Source organism: Micromesistius poutassou, assembly GCF_964030765.1.
Source record: "Micromesistius poutassou genome assembly, chromosome: 1".
NCBI classification, from domain to species: Eukaryota; Metazoa; Chordata; class Actinopteri; order Gadiformes; family Gadidae; genus Micromesistius; species Micromesistius poutassou.
The window spans coordinates 5,970,755-5,977,058 of NC_140271.1; the positions used below are offsets into that span (position 1 = coordinate 5,970,755).

Here is a 6,304-nt window from a genome sequence, read left to right on the forward strand (position 1 = left end):
TGGTTGATAGTTAGGGTTAGGGTTAACCCTAAATGGTTAAATGGTTGATACTTAGGGTTAGGGTTAACCCTAAATGGTTAAATGGTTGATAGTTAGGGTTAGGGTTAACCCTAAATGGTTAAATGGTTGATACTCAGGGGTAGGGTTAACCCTAACCCTGAGTATCAACAATTTAATCCATCAAATTCATTTAAATTAAGAGAGAGATTAATTACAAAAAAATAGTAGATTAATTTATTACGATTGTATCGACATACTACATCTTTACGATGATCCTTATTTCTTCAACACATTATTAAAACCAAATAACCTACGTCATAATTGACCTTGTTGCATACGACTTGTGGTCTCCCTTTCACAGGACGTGCGTCGTTGTGTCTTTGTGTTAATGTGGTTCCATCCAGCGGTCTTAACACTGTTGTGCGTCTGGTTGTGTTGTGGACCGCAGGGCTCTGGTGTTGATTGTATCGACGTTGTGTGTTTCTACTACGGCCTCGATGGGCGCCGTGAGAAATGACCGGCGGTACGATCCATACCTCAGGAGGGGACATCGATACACTGGAGAACCATCGCCTCACTGCCCATACATCTAGAGGACGCACACACACACACACACACACACACACACACACCCTAACCCTCATACATCTAGAGGACGCACACACACACACACAGACACACACACACACACACACACACACACACACAGACAAACACACACATAAACACACACACACACACACACACACACACACACACACACACACAGACAGACAAACACACACATACACACAAACACAATCACTATCACACACACACACACACTCATGTATCACCACTGGAGGACAGCCTGGTATCTCCACACTGAGAGCCTCATCGTTCTCATTATCAGTTATTACCTGTCCCGTCCCCCCCCCCCCCCCTCCACCCCCACCCCCCCTCTCAGATGCTATCAGAGGCGGTGACTCATGTCCGTGGTCTGAACATCGAACATCGAACCAGCGCCTGCAGACAGCAGGTCTGAGGCCTCTGGGTGAGGGGGTGAGGGGGCGTGGCCTGAGGCCTCTGGGTGAGGGGGTGAGGGGGCGTGGCCTGAGGCCTCTGGGTGAGGGGGCGTGGCCTGAGGCCTCTGGGTGAGGAGGTGTGGCCTGAGGCCTCTGGGTGAGGGGGTGTGGCCTGAGGCCTCTGGGTGAGGGGGCGTGGCCTGAGGCCTCTGGTGAGGGGGTGAGGGGGCGTGGCCTGAGGCCTCTGGTGAGGGGGTGAGGGGGCGTGGCCTGAGGCCTCTGGGTGAGGGGGTGAGGGGGCGTGGTCTGAGGCCTCTGGGTGAGGGGGCGTGGCCTGAGGCCTCTGGGTGAGGAGGTGTGGCCTGAGGCCTCTGGGTGAGGGGGTGAGGGGGCGTGGCCTGAGGCCTCTGGGTGAGGGGGTGAGGGGGCGTGGGGGTGAGGGGGTGGCGCTCACCACGCTCTAATGGAGGGCTGATGCTATCATGAGTCATGGGCACACACACACACACACACACACACACACACACACACACACACACACACACACACACACACACACACACACACACACACACACACACACATGCTTACACAGACACATGCTCAAACACACGCACACACACAGCCACACACAGACCCACCCACACTCAGATACACACACACACACACACGCACACGCCATAAACACACATGATATGAACAAATGTGTGTCAGGGTTTGTACGATGTCAAAGCGACATTGAGGAACATCTCAATCTAAACCTTTGTGTGTCTTTGTCGCTCGTCAAACTTTATTAGAAAAACAAAACAAGAGAAGCACAGACACACTGGCTCTCCTTGTTGTGAGCTGCTCTCCACCCTGGGCCTGCACACACTCTGCTCTCTAGAACAGGACCTCAGGCCGGTGATTTAAGTAGGTCAGACCTCCATAGGCGTCCAGATCTAAAGCAGTACAACAGATAACAGCACAACCCTGAGGTGGAGGCCTGTTGAGTCCACTGCCTCTCTGTGACTCCGCTGGGACTGAAGGACTCCAGGGAGGTGACGCGCTGCTCTGCTAAAAACAATGATATGTAAACTGAATGTATTTTTACATCAAAGTGTTTCTAAAGTAGCCTACATCAAAAAAGTTTGTTTTTTTTAGTTTTTTTCTGATGAAAAACGAGTGTAATATCCAATTGAACAATGATCTGTGAGAGATTAATAACCCTATTGCACAACATATTGATTTAATTGTTAGTACTGCTGTTAATAATGAGGTATAACATTTATTTTGTGGGATTCTTTGGGTTCTGACAATGTTTAGATATTTAAACATGCATGAAATTGGAACATTTGAGTTGTGAATAACAATCAAAGTGTGTAGAGTGTAAATCAACTTAAAGTGAATATCATGGTAAAGGGACACCCCCCCCCCCCCCACCCCCACCCACCCACACACCTGCTGGGTTTGAAGATAGGCCTACATAAAAACGTATATATTTTTTATATACGATATACAATTAATTAATTTATTTATTAATTAATCATAAACGTAAACGTTAACTAACTATTAATGTTTTAAAGCGACTTATTACAAACAGGTGTTTTACTCAGAACCTGTGCGCCATACTGTACTTACGTTTGATTTGATTAATAATCAATCACACTCTATGTGTCAGGATGGCCGAGCGGTCTAAGGCGCTGCGTTCAGGTCGCAGTCCTCCTCTGGAGGCGTGGGTTCGAATCCCACTTCTGACAGTAGTTTTGATCAGGAAGTCAACAGAACGAGGCGGCAGAGAACTAAACCAGTTACTCTTAGCTCAGCGTGCTGGGACTGGTTGAACGAACTGGTTGGACAAACTGGTCATGAGGAACCGATGGTTTGGAACACCACCGATCTCTGTGTCATTTTACAGTCTGAAGTTGTGGGCTTCGAACCCGACAGACACCGACATGTGTTCACTGTGGAGCCTCCGATCATTCATTCATACCACCGTCAGACGGATGAACACGTTAGTATAACCGATCTAAACCGAGACAATGCTCCGTGCTCCACTGCCACACCAGACCTGAGATTAGTTACCGGTTAATACCGGTTAGTTAACGCTCGTCGTGTAGGTCTGTAGTCTACAGAGAGCTGTCACTCGTCACCTGTCACTGAACGATCAACTAGTCTCTGACGGCGGTCACCAGTAGGCCTGCCTACCTCAGTAACCAATACACCCGTGGAACTAAAGTAGTGACATGTGGTGTAGGCTATTGGGTCGTGATACATTAGTTACATCAGTTACAAATGTAACTGGTGTAACTAATTGAACTATTGTTACGTTACAGTGCGTGGTAGCTGGGGTTTATTATCGGTAACGTCCGCGTTTTACGAACATTTAAATACCTGTTAATCAGTTAAACAGTGACGTGACAGTGAGGTCGGTGTATTAATTATCCACGACTTGAGTACGAAGTCAGGATGGCCGAGCGGTCTAAGGCGCTGCGTTCAGGTCGCAGTCTCCTCTGGAGGCGTGGGTTCGAATCCCACTTCTGACAGTAGTTTTGATCAGGAAGTCAACAGATCGAGGCGACGGAGAACCAAACCAGTGACTCTAACGTCCGCCTCTCACTGTAACTGATCAACGCGTATTTAAATGTCCGTAAAACGCGTACGGACAGTTAAACAGTGACGGTGAGGTGTGTGTATTAATTATCCCCGCTAATTGCAACATGTCAGGATGACCGAGCGGTCTAAGGGGAACATTCGGCCATTCGGCCAAGAAGGGGAAGAGGGGGGGAGAAGGGGGTAGAAGAAAAGAGAGAGGAAAAGGGAAAAAAATGAGAAAGAAAAGAAAAATGTGGCTATTGTGCATCCATATCTATTTGATGAATGTATTTCTAGCTGCCTGAACGCAAATAGGACAGTTTTGATGTTTTCAAATGCTTTGGAGACACCGCGGACGGGATTCGAACCGAGGCCTGTGGAAAGTGACTACTGACACCTGTCTGTTGGCAGGTGTCAGTGGAGGGTAGTCGCACCTATCAGCTGCGTGACGCGCATTGCCTTATTTGGACATCACTCCCGGAGTTGGGGGTGTTCTCCCAGTGCCATACCTATTGTACCTATTCCCCTTTCCCCAAAAGTTGAATAAATAATCCTAGTAATAAAATAACGGAGCGCGCTTATAAATAGATAGCTAAATCAATCAATGACAACACGACACAACAGGTGTAATTACTTATATATGTCATACTGTAGTAAATGTTTAATACTCACCAACCACTTGTTACACCTTGCATAATATCCGAAGAGTCGTATAAGTTCACCTGCAGAACGCAACCTTTAGGATGGAACTGAACCTACCTTCTCGCTCCAACATTCCTCCACCGTGATTGGTTAAATGTTGGAGGTCCAACATTTCTCCGCTCTGATTGGTCAAGTGTTGGAGCGCTGGGAAGAATTCGCCAAGACGATTGGTCGCAGAATGTTGGAGCAGCGAATCTTATTGGCTAAATTGTCCAACATTTTCACAATATTGAACAGACTATCCTGCGGCCCGCTCGGCCATCCTGACGTATTACTTTCTAGCGGGGATAATTAATACACAGACCCCACGAGGCGTTACGCCTCGTTCACACTACCTTCGTCAGTCGACGGACGACGGAGGGCCTGTCTGACGTATGGGGGAGTAGTCTTTGTGGACGCAGCCTGCCGCCAATCAAATCGCTGTACAGGGCAACACTCTCCTTGTTGTTATTGCTAAATGGATCCCGCAGTCGCAAGGACAGTGATGCCCCTGGACGTGTACCACTGCAGTCGCCCAATTCTTAAATCCATTAAATCCATTCTTAAATACTCCGCTGCCCTTTTTGACATTTCCACGGCGGGTTGTATCACAAAGACCATTTCATTGGACAGAGTCCAATTAGCGCACACTAGTGTATTTGCATAACCGCGATCTGATTGGCCGACGCGTCCCCGTCGCTTCCTGAAAAGTTGAACATTTCTCAACTTTTGACGCCGGCCACGGAGCCCAAAGAACGGACGGTCCCACAATGCATTTCGAGGGCGCACCATGCAAAGTCAAAGAGATGCGTTCGTTGACGGAGGTAGTGTGCAAGAGGCGTTACTGGTTTGGTTCTCCGCAGCCGTTCTCCTCGGTCTGTTGACTTCCTGATCAAAACTACTGTCAGAAGTGGGATTCGAACCCACGCCTCCAGAGGAGACTGCGACCTGAACGCAGCGCCTTAGACCGCTCGGCCATCCTGACATGTTGGTCGTAATGGGGATAATTAATACACAGACCTCACCGTCACTATTTAACTGATCAACGGTTACTTAAATGTCCGTACGCGTTTTACGGACATTTAAATACGCGTTGATCAGTTAAACAGTGACAGGCTGATGTTACCGATAGTAAACCCCAGCTACCATGCGCCGTAACGTTACAATAGGTAAATGAGTTACATTTGTAACTAATGTAACTATCAGGCTTCAGCACGCTGAGCTAAGAGTGACTGGTTTGGTTCTCCGCCGCCGCGTTCTCCTCGGTCTGTTGACTTCCTGATCAAAACTACTGTCAGAAGTGGGATTCGAACCCACGCCTCCAGAGGAGACTGCGACCTGAACGCAGCGCCTTAGACCGCTCGGCCATCCTGACTTCGTACATTTTCTGGTGATAATTAATACAGAGACCTCACTGTCACGTCACTGTTTAACTGATTAATAGGTATTTAAATGTTCGTAAAACGCGGACGTTACCGATAATAAACCCCAGCTACCACGCACTGTAACGTAACAATAGTTCAATTAGTTAGGCCTACACCAGTTACATTTGTAACTGATGTAACTAATGTATCACGACCCAATAGCCTACACCACATGTCACTACTTCAGTTCCACGGGTGTATTGGTTACTGAGGTAGGCAGGCCTACTGGTGACCGCCGTCAGAGACCAGTTGATCGTTCAGTGACAGGTGACGAGTGACAGCTCTCTGTAGACTACAGACCTACACGACGAGCGTTAACTAACCGGTATTAACCGGTAACTAATCTCAGGTCTGGTCTGGTGTGGCAGTGGAGCACGGAGCACTGTCTCGGTTTAGATCGGTTATACTAACGTGTTCATCCGTCGGACGGTGGTATGAATGAATGATCGGAGGCTCCACAGTGAACACATGTCGGTGTCTGTCGGGTTCGAAGCCCACAACTTCAGACTGTAAAACGACACAGAGATCGGTGGTGTTCCAAACCACCGGTTCCTCATGACCAGTTTGTTCAACCAGTTCGTTCAACCAGTCCCAGCACGCTGAGCTAAGAGTCACTGGTTT

The 6,304-nt window shown here is 48.2% G+C and overlaps 4 non-coding genes across 4 annotated transcripts; 2 read left to right on the forward strand and 2 right to left on the reverse strand.

Annotated features, from left to right (window-relative positions):
* Positions 1-2,659: 2,659 nt before the first annotated feature.
* AC3HAE_007850 (transfer RNA leucine (anticodon CAG)) lies at positions 2,660-2,743 on the forward strand. The gene has a single exon. It is a non-coding gene; the product is annotated as a tRNA-Leu (tRNA).
* A 703-nt stretch (positions 2,744-3,446) lies between these two features.
* On the forward strand, positions 3,447-3,529 carry AC3HAE_007862 (transfer RNA leucine (anticodon CAG)). Its single transcript has one exon. It is a non-coding gene; the product is annotated as a tRNA-Leu (tRNA).
* A 1,632-nt stretch (positions 3,530-5,161) lies between these two features.
* AC3HAE_007821 (transfer RNA leucine (anticodon CAG)) lies at positions 5,162-5,244 on the reverse strand. Its single transcript has one exon. It is a non-coding gene; the product is annotated as a tRNA-Leu (tRNA).
* A 307-nt stretch (positions 5,245-5,551) lies between these two features.
* Positions 5,552-5,634, reverse strand: AC3HAE_007822 (transfer RNA leucine (anticodon CAG)). Its single transcript has one exon. It is a non-coding gene; the product is annotated as a tRNA-Leu (tRNA).
* Between the last annotated feature and the right edge of the window lie 670 nt (positions 5,635-6,304).